Here is a 19,668-nt window from a genome sequence, read left to right as displayed (position 1 = left end):
CTGAAGGTCAGTCATAAACATGGCCGTGTGCTACATCCTTGATAGAGAAAGGTGTAAAAAAAACAAAAGCAGGGGAATTCCCTGATGGTCCAGTGGTTAGGGCTCCACGCTTCCACTGCAAGGGGCGCGGGTTCGATCCCTGGTCAGGGAGCTAAGATCGTGCATGCCACGTGGTGTGGCCATCAATCAATCAATAAATAAACAAAAATTAAAAATTGGGGGCTTCCCTGGTGGCGCAGTGGTGGAGAGTCTGCCTGCCAATGCAGGGGACACGGGTTCGAGCCCTGGTCTGGGAGGATCCCACATGCCGCGGAGCAACTGGGCCCGTGAGCCACAACTACTGAGCCTGCGCGTCTGGAGCCTGTGCTCCACAACAAGAGAGGCCGCGACAGTGAGAGGCCCGCGCACCGCGATGAAGAGTGGCCCCCCCTTGCCGCAACTAGAGAAAGCCCTCGCACAGAAACGAAGACCCAACACAGCCATAAATTAAAAATAAATAAATAAATAAAAATTAAAAAAAAAAAAGTTTAAAAAAAAAAAAAAATTGGGCTCTGTTCTCAAGATCTCACCATTTGGCAGGAGACATAGACTTGTAAACAATCGGTTATTATACATTGTGAAAAACCAGCCAGAGATTGATAGCTCAGTACAGAGAGAGAACAGAGGAGAAAATCACAAGGGTCTTCATGATCACCATCACTGTACTGGGTTGAATAGGGTTGCCCAAAAAGTCATGTCCACCCAGAACCTCAGAACGTGACCTTATTGGGGAGCACGGCCCTTGAGTTTGAACTTTCCGGACTTCAGAACTATGAGAGAATAGCTTTTGTTGTATTAAGCCACCCTTTTGTGAATTTTGTTACGGAGGACCTAGGAAACTAAGATAGTCATCAAGCCAAGAGGCTTGGTTTTATCATGAAGGCTATGGGAGCAGTTGAAGGGCAGATTCTGTCTTTGATATAAGGCTGCCTCATATTTCTATGCCTGTTTTCTGCCTTTCTCCCCACCACTCAGGCTCCATAGCCTCCAGGGCACCCCTCTCCATAACACACCTGTATCATGAACCTGCTGTACAAATCTCCCACCTACAGAAGACAGGCCAGGCCCACCCACCATCCAGGAGGGTGTCCTGCCTGCACTCTCTTCCTGGCCCTCCTACCTCACCCATCCTCTGAAAGGAGAATGGATATATTGAGCAAGTGCATCTCATGTAACTCAATCTATCAACAACTCTGTGAAATGTGACCTCATTTTATAGATGAGGATGTGTCAGCTTCCATATTCCCTCTAACACATCTCAGGAATCTCCTCTTGGTTTACTTGACTGACAACAAATTATCCTACCAATGACTGTACTCCAGGTGTGAAAGGCTGGCTATGCCTTAATTTTTACCTATCCCAGGTGACATTCACCTTCCAACAGGGGAGCCTGGAAATGCAGTGCTTCAGTCCACTGGTTCCCTGCACTGGGTCTCAGCCCTGGCTGTGTACTGCAATTACCTTTGTTACAAGGTTAGAAAAAGTTCCACTCCAGAGACTCTAGTTTAGTAGGGCTGGACGGGCTCTATCAGCTGTACTTTTAAAAAAACCCTCTAAGAATTCTGAGGCCCACTAATGGTTATAAAGTGCTTCACCTCCTAAGAGTTCAAGCGCTGGGACAGGCTACATTTAGGGTTGAAAATTTTTGAAGTAGATGGGACTCAGAAACATTGAAACCGTGCTGTTTCAACCTGCTGTCCAAATGTACCATGGCAATAGCAGTAATATTTCAAACAGGTACCAATTATTAAACTTCCACCAGGGCCAGACGCTGTGCTTGGCTCCTTAAACATGTCTCTAATCCTCACAGTGGCTACACGACGCGGTTTATTTCCATTTTATGAAGAAAGAACTGAGGTTTGGAAAGCTCCTCTGCTCCATGTCAAAGCTGGCTCTCACTGCAGTACAGACCACTGCCTGTGCGTAACCCCACACTTTTCTCACTCTGGCCTCAGCAGGTGGTTTCCCACCACCCCTAGAGTCTAGCATAGCCTTCACAGCCATTCTTTGGCTCCTGTCCCCTCCCAGGGACAAAGCTGCTTACAAATGTGCTCAGAACTGGAGAACAGACAATTAAATCTGTGTAAAGCCCTTGGCTCCTACCAAGCCGACTTACATAAATGCCCTTTTCTGGGTCTGGAAATCCTTCGGGTTTTTTCTCCACTATGAACATCTTTCTTCTCACACAATTACTCAAAATCCATCTCTTTAATCTGTTCTTCCCAGACCTTCCCTCATCTTTAGACTTTCTCTCCATTCATCAGCCTGTATTAAACATCAGCCATGCTGATAATCGATTTTTCTAATGTTTCTAATGTTGAATGATTTATAACATATTTACAAGATGCAACAAGCTTACACATATTATATCTCATAGAACCCTTACAATAACTCCCCAGGATGGTACTAGTATCCCCAGTTTTCTGAGGTCCAAGAAGCTAAACTGTGACTTGGTCAAAGTCCTATATTTAGTGATGAGAAGAAAGGGGGTTAGAATACAGTATTGTCTCTCCCCATATCTGATACAGTATCCGTGACCCACACTAAAGAGTTGCCCAAATGCTAGTATCAGAGTAAGACCTCCAGTTATATACTCCAGGAAAAATAAACATCTTGGGGTATTTACACACTTAGTCAACTTTTCCTGGCTGTCCACATGCAGTGGGTCCACTCTTCAATCAAGAGACACCTAGTGGATGCCCATTAAATGCCCAGCGCTATTCTAGGTACTAAAAACATTAAGGCAAATAAGATCATTCACTGTACTCAAGGTCTGGCAATCTACTGGGTGACAGGCAACATAGAGAGAGTACAGAAACATGGCTACAGTGACAGAGACAGGCACACATTGTGGGAGCAGCGAGAAACTGGCTTCAAGGGATCAAGGGAGGCTTCAAGACAAGATGGCCCCAGGTGAGGTTCTTTAAGGATGATTAGGAATTAACCGACAGAGATGGAAGAAGAGTCCACATGGAAGGGACAGTATGGCAAAGGCTTGGAGTCAAGAAGTAGGGCTATGTGACTGAGTGGGCGCGTATGTGTGTCCATACACATAGGTCTGTGTACATGTGTGTGAACACGTCTGTGCATGTGTGGTATAGCAACAAATAGCTCCCCATGGCCTGAGGATTGAGTATAAGGCAGTGAGGAGATAGGGGATCTTCTTCAGAGGATCTTTTTTCTGGCCCTTGTTATGTTGTTTGGACTTCATCCAGGTTGTCATGGGGAGTTAGGATACAATGGAGAGACAGGCATTTTACTGTATTATTTTTTATCATAGAAATTTTCAAATATGGAAAAAATTATAGATAGTATTGTTATGACAAGTAACCATGGACCCACCACTGAGAATGAACAGAGGTTAATATTTTGTCCTATTTGCCTTAAAGCTTTTTAAAAAATGTGAAGGCATCAAAAGTAGAGCTGAAGTTCTCTTCTTACGGCTTCTGATCGCTGCCCCTCCCCAAGGGCACATACTGTCATCAACCTGCTGTGGGGATGAACTTTCCTGTGCCTGCTTCAAACATTGTGCAAGTTTCCATATACATTGCCTTGTGTGGTTTTGCAATTTACATAAATGGTAATATGCTGTATGCGACATTTTGTTACAAACACGAATATGACTATATTCATTGATATTTTCTATAATAAGCAATGGTGGGGTTTTGGGGGGTTTTGGTCTTATTAAAGAAATCCTGCTAACCCATATATCATAATATTTTCCTATTATTTTTTACAAGTTTTACATTTTGCTTTAATTCATGTTAAATTTGCTTTTGTGTAAGGAAGGAATTAATGATGTGAGGTCGAAATCTAATTTTATTGCCTTCCATATGTTAATCAATTGCTCAGTATTATTAATTGAACAGCCCTTTCTTGTCCACTGATTTGTAATTCCAATTTATTTTAAAAGTTGCAATATCTAAGTGACTTTCCTTCTGGGATTTCCTTTCTCTTTCATTGATCTACATGGAAGGTCGTTTGCAAAAACAGCTGCAACTATTGTAGTGGAGGCCAGATAGGAGAAGGGTAGGACGGGCTGATGTGTCAGCCAACAGTGTTTGTCAAATTGTTTTGCTCCTTAATCCATTAAGGTAGAATTTGATAATCGATTTTTCTAATGTTTTTCCATTTGGTTTTTTCTGTGAGTGTTTATAGAGAGGTGTGTGTGTGTGTGTGTGTGTGTGTGTGTGTGTGTGTTTAAATACATTGCTGGAATCAATTTGCTAATATTAGGATGTTTGCATCTTTGTTCAAAAATGATATTGCCAATAATTTTATTGTCCACGCTTATCTTCATCTATTTGTTATCAAGTCTAGACCGGCCCCATGATTTGAGTCTTGCAATATCCACCAACAGTGGTCTCAGTTTCAACTAGACATTTAGGCTCTAGGGCTGAGTCCACAGGCCACAACTGGCACCAGGTGACACTGAAGGCTGCAGGTCATACACACCTGTCAGCAGGACATCTCTCTTGGGGGGGAGTCTTTGCAGCAGCTGACACAGCAGTCGCTGGCTATTCTCAGATCACCCAAGTGGCAGCTCAGGTGAAGGGACAGAGACCACCTGGGTGGATTTAGGAGCCATCACCTGAAATAAGAACCAACAAAGTTGTAACAACTCCTAGCCATAGCTTCTATATCCCCATAAAGGACAAACCCAGTTACAGATTGCCCCACACAGGAAGCTCAAATTACAGCGTCCTGCCAGGCATTTATAGTCTATCCACAGTCCTCCCAGGAATGATGCAGTTCATCAATCATGGAGGGTTTTTTTTTTCTTCCCTAACCGTAAGTTACATTGCCTGGAACAGTGCTCACATTTCACCTTTAGCAGGATTTCAGGGTTAACACACGGTCAAATTTGTCCATCTAGAAAGAAAAGGTTTTTCTTAGCCCTTTTCTCTCAGCTAGTTTCCCTCTTTCTAGTCTCTAGAAGAACTTGCATAAGATAAGAATTGTTCATTCTTAGGTTTGGTAAAACTTGAAATTATCTTGTACTGTTGCTTTTTCTGGAAGGGTAGGCAGATTTTTGACCACAAATTTAATTTACTGAATGGTCAATTCAGGTTTTCTATTTCTTCTTGAGTCAATTTTGGTAATTTTTATTTTTCTGAAAATATTAATCTCATCTCAGTTATCAAAATTATTGTCATAATACTCTTCACAGCATTGTTTAATGATTGCTAAAATGCCTCTGAAACTGCAGCTATGTTCCCTTTGTTGTTATAAATATTGCTTATTTGTGTTTTCTCTTTTTTGTAGAGCAATCTTGTCAGAGAGCTATTTTATGGGTCTCTTCAATGAGTTACCTTTTCAAAAATAAATATCTTTACAGCGTCCTTATTTTCTATTTAATTGCTTTTATATTTTATCTTGATTATCTTTTAAAGTTTCTTTCAGTTTATTCTATGGTTCTTTACTTTTAGTTTGTGTATTAAATATATAGCTTCTTAAGATTTAATTTTTTCCAATACATACATTTAAGACAATATATTTCCTTCTAAGTATCCTTTAAATTGCATTACTCATGTTTTAATATGTAATTTTATCATCACTCACTTCTAGATTTCCATTATGAGTTCTGCTTTAATTCATGAATTATTAATTGTGCTTTTCAATTTCTAAACATATGTTGTGTTTCTTTGCACAATTTCACTCCGGCAAGGTGGTAGCTGTCTATTCTCCTTACAGCAATAGCGCAGAAGGTTCCCAGAAAAAAATTATGGTGGAGGTAATAAACATATCAGGTTTATCTCACAGAAAAAAGATAGAAATAACTTTGCTAGATCAAGTATACAACAGCACAGGATAGTGTTTACTTACAACTGAGTTTAACCTTATTTTTTTATGGGTGTGTTGTCATTCAACCAACATTTATTTACAACTCAATGTATGCAAGAAATGTGCTTGGGACTGAGGAGACAAGAAATCAAATGCATAAAGAATTCTGTGATAGGGACCAGCAGAGAGTCTACAGGGTGAGAAAAGGGGCACCTAACTCAGAGAGGGCTGAGAAATGAGCCTCCTAGGAGGGGAAGAAGCAGGTCAGCCAAGTGGTGGAGAAAGCTTCTCCAGGCCTGGGAACAGTCTAGACAAAGGCATGGAGAATCACAGAGTAGGTGGACTTAGGTAAGACCCAAGAATGGCTCTAGCATTGAGTTACCTTTTAGCAATGCCTAGAAATAAGATGAGAAAAGCAACAGGACTTAAGAGTAGGATAGGCTTCTTGTTTTGTTTTGTTTTGTTTTTCCTCCCCCTTTGGCTGCACCTCGCAGCTTGTGGGATCTTAATTTCCTGACCAGGGATCGAACCCATGCCCTCAGCAACGACAGCACATATTCCTAACCACTGGACCACCAGGAAATTCCCAGAATAGGCTTCTTAAGCGATGGTTTGGATGTTGAACTTCCCTTCTATCCATAGCCCTCTAGCCTCTCCAAGGATTCATGATGCTGCTTCCTTTGCTATGAGGCCCAGGTGAGTGGTCCTTATCCTAACTTGCAAGGGAAAATAAGAGCTAGCCAGTTTCCAAGCAACTCAAAATCGTTCAACACTCTCACACCTCCACAGGTGGAGAACAGAAACCGCAAAGCAGGGACTGAGTTCTCACCGCCTGCCGGGCACTGTGCTGGGTGCCTTATAGCATTATTATCTCATTCAATTCCTCAAGAGTTGGAGTAAGTCCTGCTGCTATGCTTCGTGTTACAGATGAGCAAATTGAGTTTCAGGGTGGTAAGTACCTGCTCAAGGTTGCACAGATGGAAAGTAACTGAGATAGGATTCAGTCTTTTCAGGTCCAAAGAAAAAGCCCATGTCTCCCTCTGTGTCTCTCTGGAAAACAAGAACGTTGGTTTTTCTTGTGGGCCTCCCAAAGGTAACAATGCAGACTTACATGCAATCCTCAACATTACCAAAAGCTTTGGAGAAGCCGTACTTAAACAATAGTCTCATGGGTGACCAAAGGAACGGGTAACTCATTAAACAATTACATCAGTTAGGATGCTTTCAGCTAAAAATAACAGAATATCTCACTAAGAATGACTTAGAGTTTAGGTCTTTTTTTCAATAACAAGGTGCCCAGAAGCAGGTGGTTCCAGTACTGATTCAGCACCTGGTCAATGCCATCAAGGACCCAAGTCTCCCCTCTCTCTGAGCTGATGTGCTTTGTGCATAAATCATGACACCAGGCACAGCCCTAAGATGGCAATCCAAAAGGAAAAGGGAGGCACATTGCTTTTTAAAAAAAAAAAAAATCTATTTTTATCATGGAACAGGGAGAGTATTTTCTGGAAGTCTCCTCCAAACACAGCAAACTTCCCTTTATGTCTCATTAGCCCAGATTGATTTCCATGGACACCCCTCGCTGTGAGGAAAGCTCGAAAGCAAGGATTGAGCACTTTCTTGCTGTCAGGAGAGGTGGGCTCTTCTGGGACAAAGAAGGATGAGGAACGTCGTCATTGGTTAGGCAGCCAGCAGTGTCGGCTGCAGAAGCTCCATTTAACAGTGTTTTATTGCTCTTTCCTGTTTTGCATTTAGCGTCTGCCAATTTATACCCATGTATGATTAATTTAGGAAGAGGAAACAATTAGTTATTACTTAAAAAATAATATTTGTTTGGTGGAAACTCTTTCAAAGCCAAATCTCAATCATGGTTTCTTCCATTGAGCTTTAAGGTTCTTCCCTAGAGAATCTCCCCACTGTTCCTACTTCTACCCTTTCGGGCCATCCAAAGAGTCTGAATAGTATCGTATGTGTTTCAAGGAGCAGTGGGGATGGCAAAGAGGACACGGACTGAGGAGATATTAGAGAGACAACCCTGACAGAATGGTCCCCAATATGCCCTGTTTTCCGGATGGGTTTGCAGCTCACTGGAGGTGAGACAGATGCTCTGGACTCCCACCCACCCCATCACCATGCCTGGCCCATCATGTATTACTTGCAAGTTTCTCCTGATGAAGATTAGTTCTGACTCCAATTTAAGCCAGAGGATGCTTCATTGCCTCTTTCTACGGGCTGCGTGGGCAGGGGTGGCAAAATAGGGTGTCACTAAGTAAAATTAGGTAATACAAACTAGGTGATACAGTTTTTTGAAAATGTGTCTCTCGTGCAGAATGCAAGATGTGGCAGCTTTCCTCCATGAGAATTGAGTTTGACAGTGTTGAGAAAGGATTTTTTTTTTTTTTTTTGCTGGATTTTTTAGTGTCTTGGTGCTTTTAATGGATAGAGATTTTTATGTGTTTTTTTTTAATTGCCACCTTTGAAGTCCTTGAAGACCGATGTCCCCTGATCTGAATTTATTCAGATTGCCATTTGTAATGAAACACCATTTAATTTTACCTCTACAAATGTATTCTACTTTTCCTGCTCTCCCGCTTTCTTGAAAGTTTGCAGAAATATTTGTCACTGGCCCCCATAATAAGGTCCCAAATTAGGATGCACTTGTGGAATGAATGTCTTTATCATATAACTTCCCTGGCTTTCTGCACGTTCACGCATTTTTCGATTATGAACCGCCATGTGTATTCAGTAACGAAGATGGATAAAAGAGAGAATGTGAACTGGTTAGCAGGGCCAGAGTCTGAGGAACTAAGAATATTTTCACTTAATTGAATTGGTAAAATTATGGACAATATTTTGCTTTCAGAAAAAGAGGGAGACCAAGCTCCAGTTTCTTGGGCATACACCATAACAGGAACTAATTTGCCTATGAGGTCAAAGTTAGAAGGAATCTTTGTCCTGTTTACTCTTTCTCTTTCTGTAGGCTCCATGAATGTGAAGACCCATTTCATGGGAGGCTGGAAGCAATCCTTCTGTAGTTTTGGCCCAGCTGGAACAGGATTACAGGGGCAAAAAGCACTCGGGAGAGGAGAAGTCAGAGGAGCTATGCAGTCACATCCCAAAAAGAGGAAGACACCCGAAGCACCTAAGCAGTATTGATGCTCATGACCCCACCTCCACCCCCAACCACATCCACCACCCAAATGTACCCAGGATTGCCTGAGAATTTCAGTGGCTCAGGGCAAGCCCAGGGCAGCTGGTCAGGACTTGGCTAAAGGCTGAGCCTTTGTTCAGCCAAACTAGGAACAGGGTATGTAAGCAGATGGGGTATGGAATGGGAGGAGGGTTCCAGCCAATGGAGAGCCCAATTTTGGAGGGCTCCAAAAAAAAAAAAAAAAAAAAAAAAAAACTCCTCCCGCTGTGCCCGAGCTGCTTTAGGAAAGGAAAATTTGAGAAAATAAAAAGATGCTTAAAGAAGAAATTTAGGTCTGGGCATTGGTATATGTGATTTATTCCTCTTTGTAATCTTAAATAACCTTAGAAATAATACTTAAAAACAAACAAACAAACAATCTTTCTCTTTCAGGTCTTAAGAATTGATTTGTGATTTGACAGAGGAGGAGGTAGTTTGGAGTGTGTGTGTGTGTATGTGTGTGTATGTGTGTATATGTGTGTATGTCTGTGCGCGTATGTTTGTGTGTGTTGGTTTGCTTTTTTGATGTTTATGTGGTGAAAACTGACTTATGTCTAGACTGAGGCAACCCAAGAGGTATAGCTAAATCCAGGTTACAGCGATAGACAGGGCTCAGAAGCCTTAAAAATGGCTCAGAATACAGGTGGGCAATGCAAGTGTCATACACATGATTTCCTCACCCTGCAGTGCCCAACCTGGACGATTCTGTTCCTAAAAACCTTCTTGGATGAGAATTTCAGGTTGACAAACTAGAGTTCCTAACAGGAAAGGATGAGAGTTGATACTAAATCAAGAAAACACAAGGGACTTTTGTACATCCTAAGTGAATGATAAGGAGCACTGTACAATTGGTATCCATTTGCCATTTCTTATTCTTAAGTAATTTTTAAGGATCTTTCTTCCCTGAAATTTCAAAGAGATGCTTGAAAATCCCTTATGAGATACAGGTTGAACAAGCACAGCTTATGAAGCAGTTAAAATGCACTTGTGGTTTGTTCTCCCACCACTTCTTTAAAATGTACTCAATGGGGCAATCTTCTCCTGCCCTTGGAAGAAAATAAGGTAAGTCCAAGACCTTTCTGACAACTCTCAGGTAATTGGCATTTCCATAGCCATTTTAAGTCTCAAAAATTAAGTGCCCAGTCAAAGGTATTAGCCAAAAGTCTAAACAAGATTTGGTAGTGAATCTTCCTTCTCCCCCCCAGCTCAGACTTTTTTAGGTTGGAAGCCCATGCAGGGAAAGGTGGGGAGTTTGGAACTGACTCCTCCATTCCTCTGTCTTGTGCTTTAACAATTTCCAAAACCACAGCTTCTCAGCTGCTTCTGACTGCTCCAGGATGGGAGGGGGGAAGAAGGTGACATAAGAGAATAGGATGGCATCTTTGGATGACACCATCATCGGCTGCCCTAGCCCCCCAGGACCTGGCAGGAGTATCGACATTTTGGGGCTCTCAGAAATCCTACCACTGAGAACTTCCCCTGAAGCTCCCCCAACCCAGCTAGAAGCAACTCAGACCCTAGGAACCCAGGTTGTTGATAATAGAATCCCCCCCACCCCACTGGGAGCCTGATGAATTGAAACATTCCCACCCTGGCTTTCCCTCACCTCAAAGAGTCCCACACTGGCTCATGGGAAACACCAACATCCTTTTCTCCAAGAATCACTGGGTCCCTGCACAGTAGGATTCCCAAAATTCCACCCCCAAAGCAGCATATTAGCCCTCTTCTATCCTCTGCATTTCCTGGTTGGGAATCAGACCTCAGCTGCAGGGAACATACTTCAAATCTCTTAGAATGATTCCTTTGAAGGCTCTTACCACACTTTAGCTGGGACCCATGAATACAATGGCATCTCTGAAGAAAGCTCCTCGATAATTTCCCTCCTTCCATCCCCCCTTAACTCTCTTTAAATCCTCAGTGAGGAAGAGGGTCCTAGAACTCTGGGACAGGTCTTCTGACATTTGCTTTGCAAATACCCAACCCAGACATCTGGCGTTGAATTCCTTGTCTGTTATCAGAGGCTTCAGTTTCAACATCCTATTACAAATTTGTTTCAAGATAATTCATATGCCAAAACTTTTATTTTTTTTCCCTTTGGTCTTCCATCCAAATGTTTCATGACTTTATAATTTTATGACTCAGTTTCTAAGACATATTCCTTAAGTCACAAGATGGAGTGACTCATACCTCGTCTGTACTATCTCTGAAGCCCAAAAAATATAGGATGGCTGTATAAAGCAAGTCTGGATATTCTAGAATTTCAAGTAAAGGGAATTCAGAATAGAGAGAGGATTATGTGTGCTAATAATTAAAGGGAGAGACTTTTGCATTTTTTCTGGGAAGATGGTGACTAGATCCAGGTAAAAGTACTTGAAAAATTAAGGTGAGAGATGGAATTATTTATTGACCATGACCTTCATAACGAACATATTACTGAATCCTCAAAACAGCCCTGCATATCCCCTGTCATTCACTCTTTTTTTTTTTTTTTAATTTATTTTTGACTGCGTTGGGTCTTTGTTGCTGTGCGAGGGCCCCCTCTAGTTGCAGCGAGCGGGGGCTACTCTTCGTTGCGGTGTGCGGGCTTCTCATTGCGGTGGCTTCTCTTGTTGCGGGGTTCGGGCTCTAGGCGCGCGGGCTTCAATAGTTGTGGTGCACGGGCTCAGTAGTTGTGGCTCACAGGCTCTACAGCGCAGGCTCGGTAGTTGTGGCGAACAGGCTTAGTTGCTCCATGGCATGTGGGATCTTTCGGGACCAGGGCTCGAACCCGTGTCCCCTGCATTGGCAGGCGGATTCTTAACCACTGAGCCACCAGGGAAGCCCCTGTCATCCATTCTTTAGGTTCTAACTAGATGTTACTTTCTTTAAGAATGTTTCCCTGACCCCAGACTATATTAAATTCTCTTGCTCTATTCTCCGAGAGCAAATTGTATTTGAGTGCATATCACACTGTGTTGTAATCATCTGTTTACCGTGTTACTTCATCACTAGTTCGCTAAATGAAAACAGGGCTCATGAGTATCTTTGTTATCACTTATCCTAATGGCCTTGTGTAAAGCAAGCAATAGTAACTGTTTAATAAATATTTCACCTACGTATTAGTTAGGATAGGTTAGGTTATGCTATAGTAACTAACAACCCCCAAATCTAGGCAGCATAGCACAGCAAAGATTGCTTAGTCATGCAGAGTCCCGGAGAATCTCCAGGCCAGCTTTCCTTCACACAGTGACTCGGTGAGCCAGGCTCTTGGATCACGTGGCTGCATTTCAACAAGGGTATTGTAATGAAGAAAGAACACTTAGAAGATCGTGTATCAACTGGGGAGTGATTCCAGACACCTCTCATGGCCCATTGGTCAGAACTCGTCACGTGAAATGCTCATGAAATGCTTGGTAAGCCCCGCCGCAGCTGCACACCCTGGTCCCCAAAGCCTCAGGTTCATCCTTTTTATGCAGAGATCCCAGCATGCTGAGCCCCTGAACTGACCTCGTTTGACAGTAGTTCAGAGCTGGAGAGCAGGATCCTGACAAGTATTCAATCGGCTGAGCCTGGAAAAGTGTCCGTGCCAGGCTGAGGAGTCAGGAACTTTCCTTTTTAAATAATATGAGCGATCATTTCTTGGATGGCTACTCTGTGTCGTAGCTGCATTATTACTGCTCTTTGCAACAAACCTCTCAGGGGAGGACAGCGGTAGCCACGTGGCAGAGCTGGGATTTGCGATTAGGTCTGCAAAGCCTTCACTCTTTACAAGGGAAGGGCTAGGGGCAAGTGTGGAAGTTTCAAACCTGTGTGGGAGGAAAAATCCAGGCATGTTGTGAAAGAGAGAAAGAACAGGATGCTGTTGAAAGCGTTCTGGTGAGAAGTTACGAAGTGCTGAGCCAGGGCAGGGGCAGTGAGGACTGTACTCTTCAGAGACACTGTTGGGGCGGCTCTTCTCTCAATCAGCTATTCAATATCCCCCTGCCCTGTCCCTGAGAATATTTCAGATACATATGGTCAAGTTGTCAACACCTGATCTCCTTCCTCTGTTTTCTTCTTATCAACTCACTGTCCCAGATCAGGGCACCAGAAGAGTGGGAGAAGTGAGGCAGTAGCAGGGGATGAGGGGTGAGATGCAGGGTCTCTGGGGGACTCTGTGGCTATAGAACTTCCTAGGCTACTGTTTGGGCAACACCAATGTCAGTAAGTGACCTAGAAAGAGTCTCTTTCCAAACCACAGCCCCAGTTCACCCTGACAATGCTTTTTTTCTTTTCCAAAGACAGCACATTTCACGTTTCACAAGTGAACAATGTAGAAGTCAAATTTCTTTTGATAGATTGAATTCTGGCAACTCTCTTGAGTGCTGGTAGGAGCCAGGCAGGAGCCTGTAACAGGAGGGCTTACAGATCCTGCCCTCTTGGCATTCAGCATCTGAACGGGAGCCATGATCAGGTGGGTCCCTCGAGCTCCCAGCAGCCTGGGAAGTAGGCACGGCAGGATTTACCCTCCTCACCTTGCAGACGACAAAACAGGGTTGAAAGTAAGGATAGAGCGCTCTGACTTGCGCCTTGCAGTTGCCCTGCAAGGTGGATTCTCATCACCACCTTCATTTCACAGATAAGATGGCACACTACAACGATTCAGTGATTTCCCCGAACTTGTGCATCTGGGTTAGGTGCAAACAGCTGTTCCAGACCCCATCAGTCGGCCTCCAGACAACATGTCCTTCCACTTCTGCCCACACCTTTGCAGTACAAAAGCTGGGGTGTGATTTTCAGGAAACGTGACACATCACCTTCTCCAGAGTGAAGACTTTTCATACTTTTAAAAATGTGTAAGACATTCTGCCTCTAGTACCTTCTGTGCGGACCTGAAGCCATTTTATGAGTGGAATACTATGAAAAAGGCCACCAATCTTTATGCCCCCATGCCTTTGAGGAACCAAGAATATTTTTCCTTTCTAAAGCAAATTAAATATTCTACCAGTGAAGCATAATCTAACAAATCTATGAAAATGAAGCTTGGGCTCTCATTAAAATGAAAGCCATTCATTTACCTTGCCATCATTTGGGGAAATTTTTCCATGACCTACTGGATCCTGAATCACCCCCCAAGCCTACAATCAAAGCCATCTGCACTATTAGACTCCCAAACTCTCTCTTCTTCAAATATTATTAAATTTATAAAATCTTGAGTACAATGGCTTTGATCTAGTATTCCAGTATAGAAAAACCTCATTAACTTAGGTGTCCCTAATTCACAAAAGGTGGAAATCTGGGCTTGAGGTGGGCTGAAGTTGACTTTCTAGTTTGTACTTTTCTGAAAGTCAAATGTTTGCAGTTACAGAAACTCATCTCACTTCTGATATTTTCTGCTGACACTGATCCCAATTTTTCTTCATATTGGTTCCCCTTCTCTTCATCTTTATTGCTTCGTCAGTAGCTCTGGTCACTGTCTTGGTCCAATTCCTCCAGCCTCCCATTTTTCAATGCCCATATCAAGTCTACGTAGTGCAGCCGGATGATTTGTCAAAAGTCCGAATCTGCTCATGTCACTCACCTAACAGAACATCTACACACCTTCATTATCTACAGGATGAAGTCTAATCTCTTCTGCAGACTTCTGAGGACCTTTATGCTCTGCATGGGTCTCTTTTCTCCAGCCTCATCCCTCTTTACTGTTATCTTTACTCTGAGCTCTACTTTAGCCACGTTAATCACCATACTTTCCCCACTATGACTTACTCTTTCTCATCCTGTGTTTCTTCTCATGCTGGTCCTCCAACTAAACAGTGCCCCTCTACCTCTTTGCTAATTCTTGGCGCTGACTCCTATTCAGGAGGTCTAAACTCAGACTAAACTCTAAGATCCTCTAGGAAGATTGCTTGATTTCTCAATCCTGAATAGGAATGAATCCTCTATGTGCTTATAATCCGCTGTTGCTTCCAACTTTGCTGATTTGTCACTGTGAACCGTCACTACCTATTAATTTATCTGTATCCCTGATGAGACCATCAGCTCTTACAAGCTGGAGTCATCAGAAGGTACCATCGGGAAAGTACCTGGTGCACGGTAGATTTTCCATCCGTATTACTTGGATGAACAAATAAGCAATGATGAGCACCTTGATGAAACTTCAGATGAACCCTGCATATAAGCAAGCTGCAGCTTTAGTGATTATCCCAACCAGGTGGGATTCTTACTTCACTCCATACTTGATTCATCTCCGTGTCTCCAGCCGTACCAGCATAGTACGTTGGGCGTACTAGGTGCTTAGTAAATTTTTTGCATGAATAATAGTATGGGACAAGTAGGGTCTGGTGTTGAGCCTGTGGTTTTCTCGGACCTGGAATCAAGTGTGGCCACAGGGCTGGCAGACGTGGATAGAGCTCAGCAAGTCCCGATGTCCTAAAAGTGAGTCCCACGGTCTCTGTTTTTGTCCTCTTCTCTAGGGTCACCTCAAGAAGGATTGGGAGAAAGTCAAAACAGCTGGGTGATTCCATTAACAACCAATAATCTGGGAATGCTGCTGAATGCTTTTGAAACTGAAGTAGCAATAACTCCCCACGGGTCCATTAACCTGCAGCCAAAATTAGATTATGTAGAAATAACATTAAATAAAGAGCCACAGTCCTCAGTTAATTGAAAGGCAAACTTGTGAATTATACGATCATTCTCTTTGAAAGGCCGAATATTCCATCGCCCCAAGACCCTTGGGACCACTCTTGAGTGTCCAGCTTGAGGTTCATTTTAGAGAAAACACATTTCCTACAGGGACGCTTTAGCAATCTATTTGTTGTAGAAAACAGTTTGAAATGGGGAGAATTAAGAGCTTTGGAATGAGACCACGTTAAGGCAGGTTTAAATCTTGGATCTGTCATATCCTAGCTCTGTGACCTTAGGGAAGGTACTTAATTCCTCTGAGTTCCAACCATCTTGTCTGTTTACGAAGGATGGTGGTGGTAATAACATGTATCCCCCAGTCTTGTGAGGAAGGTTGGCATGTAAATAGATCATTGCTGTGCAAAGAAGGGAGCGCACTGAAAGAGAATAGTGTGGGAGCAGCCAGGGGACCATCTCACCTGGCCGAGATGGTTAAGAGATGCCACCTGGGCTGAATCATGAAGAATGAACAGGGGAAACTGGATTAAGGTGTGGGCCACTAGTACTTGCCTTGGAAGTCACATTTACTAGTATTAGGTTCCGACTGCTGAAAACACAAGGAGATGGAGGTCAGGTTACTGATCAAACTCCCTCCTTTCCGGTCTCACTTCTTTCTAGGCTTCTGTATTTACTTCCTTTCATCCTTCCTACTAAAATTCTCATGTTCCTTCTCATCTTGGCTTCAGTGAAGCCCGAAGAAAACTATCAGCAGCCATTCTCTCGGGATTGTGGGGAACAGATCTTCTTGTCCTGTCTCTTCCTGGCGGCGCCAGTCCCTGCAGAGGACAGAACATTGTCTCCATTTCCCTCTGCCTCGGGCAGATGGTGGAGAGTGCAGTGTGTTCCCACAAAGGAGCATGCTGTCCTTGCTCTAGAGTCTGTGGGCGAGTCCTACCACGGAAGGCAACCAGGACAATTTGGAACTCTGCACCTGCCTTTTTAAAACACAGGAGCGTTCATGACCCGCAAAATCCCATGGCTGACCCATACCTGCATGGGCCTGAGGCACTAGGGACCGAGGTCCTGAGACAAGTGGCTCTGGGGAGTCGCTTCACACTGTACACTGTGATGGCGGTGGCAGGAGTGATGCTCATTATCTCTATTTTATGGATTAGGAAACTGAAGCTCAGAGAAGCTTGGTTATTTTTTCCCAAAATTACACAGCAAGATTAGACAGACAGAGGTGACATGCCTGGTCTTCTGAATCTACATCCAATGCTCTTTCATGATGATACCTTGTCCCTGTATATTCATAAATATCTGGATTTTGACCAAAGGTAGATAAACAACCTGGGAATTTGATTATATTTTTACTTCCTGGTTTTGGCTTTGCTTATACCTAAATTAAGATCCAATCTTCTCCATGCAAAATCTGCCCCTTCTTCTGTCATTCTATGTCTTCAGTGGGGGTACCACTCTCATCCAAGAAAAAAGCCTGGCCATCATCTTAAACTCTTCCTACTCCTCAAACCCACCCAATCCTCTGCCCACCACTTACAACGCACCCCAGGTCCTGTAGATTTGACTTTCCAAATTCCTCCTGAGTGGTCCCTCCTCTCCTTTACCCCTCCCCCAGGCCACTGCCCTACCCCAGGCTCCTTCTTGCCCAGTAAAGCACAATGACCTTCCAACGGGTTGCCTTTCTAACGAGTTTCCCCTCAATCAATGCTCCATTCATCAGCGAGATGATCTTTCAACACCACAATAAATACTTTCAATGACCATTCATTTCCTAAAAAAAGCAACTCTCTACAGAAGAACATCTCTGAGCTAGGCATGGCGCCACAGTCTGCACACATCTCTAATCCTCAAAATAACTCTACAAAAGAAGTCTTGTTATCCCAATTTCACAGTTGGTAAGTAGCAGGTCAGGACCTCCAATACAGGGGGATTTGACTGCCCAGCTGTGGTCTATTCACTGCACCGCACCAGCTACCAGCTAAAATCCAATCTCCTTCGCATCAAGTACAGCCTTGCCTCCTGCCACCAGAGCCCTCTCACGCCGTGTTCTCCAGACATACTGCCCTTCCTGCAGTTCACCCATCTCTCCACATGGTTTTGCATTCCATAGTTCCACACATGCACTGCCTCTTCCTGGAAGGCCTTTCTCTTTTCAACTGCCCTTCCAAACCCCACTCAGTGGGCAGCTAAGGTTCAAACTCAGGACATTCTCACTCCAGTCTGTTCTCTTTCCCACCGTAGAGCCCTGCATCCTTCCCACGTGGACAATTTTTGATTTGTTCTAGGTTATAATGCTGTAATTGGCATGGATGAGGAAGGGGAAATACCACTGGGGACTGTTTCACTGGGTAGTTAACGTAAAGGGATAGGTCTCCGTTGGTTTCCTCTGGAAAATTATTTCAAGATTTAATTTTTAAAATGTAAAGGAAACAGGACTTGATTCCCTGGTCACACTAATTACTGCACTCCTAAGTCATGCTGATGAGATGGCTTCAGGAAAACAATGGTTCTCCCACTGAGCTGCAGATCAGAGAGTGCTCCGTTACTCTCAAGGGGGGTCATTGCTGGGCTGGAGTGCACTGTTTCTTGAGGAATAAAACTACCAAAATTGGTCTATTAAGTGTTTCTGTGTGGCGAAGAGGTCTCATTCCTCAGCAGTGAATGACTCAATGAAAGGGGGGATGTATGTGGTTTGCGTGTACCATGCTGTTGGACTTGTCAATACCAAGTTTAAGGACAAAGAGAATAAACAGAAGAAAAAGAGTTTGCCTTTACAAAGTTATTTGAACTACTTCTCTACCTTCCTAACCATCACAGGTTTTCTGTATTCACACACTGCTGGTTCTCTAATGTTTTTCCTTTAATTTCACTTAAATCAATCTGATTTTAAAGCTTTACTTAAATCAATCTGATTTTAAAGCTTTACTATTTCCTAAGGAATAATATTCATAAAATCATGGGTTTGCTTTGCTAATTACATGTTCTCACATTGAATCAGTTAGAAGGTCTTTGGTTGAAAACAATTGAAAAAAATTCCAGCCATCTTCAGCAAAGAGGTTTTACTGGAGGGATACTGTGGCTTCAGATAACTTTCAGGAGGCTCTAAGATCTGACTTGAAAGCAGCCAAGTATCAAAATGTTCCAGTTGACAAGGCAGCAGAAGCATAGCAGCAGTGGTCTTGCAGAGTAACCACTCTGGTCTCTGCAAAATGCCACTGCCACGCCACAGCCACTGTACAACTATGACCATCAGCCATCCCTCAGCCATCACTGTGTCACCTGCTCAGAATTCAAAATCCCAGAGAGATTATCTTGTTGGCCAAGCCACATCTATACCCTGTCTACCTTGGGACGGGGGTGGGGAGGATGAAAATTTGGTCCCTTTGCCTGCCATAGATGATCAAGGATCCCCAGGACAGCACAAATGGGAGATTCCCCAGTAGGAGAACAGGGTGCTAATTGAAAGGCAGGTTGAATGATGAATAGCAAAAAGCAAAACAACACAAAACACCAAAAAAAAAAACCAAAAACCCCTCTTCATTACATTCATTAAAATGAACACATAACATGAAATAAAAGGTCGATTCAAGTATCATAACATAATAAACTCATGCACCAACCGACCTGTGTACCACCCTTCAGGAAGTGCTGAACCAGTTGCCCTCCAAGGACCCTGTAGCTTTGGTGTTGATTGTATACCAATGACACCACTCTATTAGAAAGTACACACTCATCTGTAACTTTCTGCAAATAAACTGACCCTTGTTTATTTTTGTTCGGTTGGTTTGGTAGCTATTTTTGTTCGGTTGGTTTGGTAGCTATTTTTGTTCAGTTGGTTTGGTAGTTGTTCTTTATTTGCTTTGTACAGAGCCATTTTTTTTTCTGTATAGAGCCATTCTTTGACTCTTTTAGGTTGACCTGTCACTTCCAACTCATTTATGATGCGTTTAGATCCTCATGCACCCTCACAGTTTTGCATTTCACTAAGGAAGTAGCAGATAGTTGGCAAGGCGGAAAGAACATGAGCCTTTCTAATGATCTTGAGATCTTGC

At 43.2% G+C, this 19,668-nt stretch overlaps 1 long non-coding RNA gene across 1 annotated transcript in view; it reads right to left on the bottom strand.

Annotated features, from left to right (window-relative positions):
• LOC118883600 overlaps positions 1–19,322 on the bottom strand; it is a 60,670-nt gene extending 41,348 nt beyond the window's left edge. The window contains exon 1 of the long non-coding RNA XR_005017052.1: positions 19,241–19,322. This is a non-coding gene — a long non-coding RNA (uncharacterized LOC118883600). The remainder of the gene's footprint in view (positions 1–19,240) is intronic.
• Positions 19,323–19,668: the final 346 nt, after the last annotated feature.

This window comes from Balaenoptera musculus, chromosome 17 (assembly GCF_009873245.2).
Source record: "Balaenoptera musculus isolate JJ_BM4_2016_0621 chromosome 17, mBalMus1.pri.v3, whole genome shotgun sequence".
NCBI classification, from domain to species: Eukaryota; Metazoa; Chordata; class Mammalia; order Artiodactyla; family Balaenopteridae; genus Balaenoptera; species Balaenoptera musculus.
Note: the sequence above shows the minus strand (reverse complement) of the source record. Positions and strands in the feature narration are given on the sequence as shown.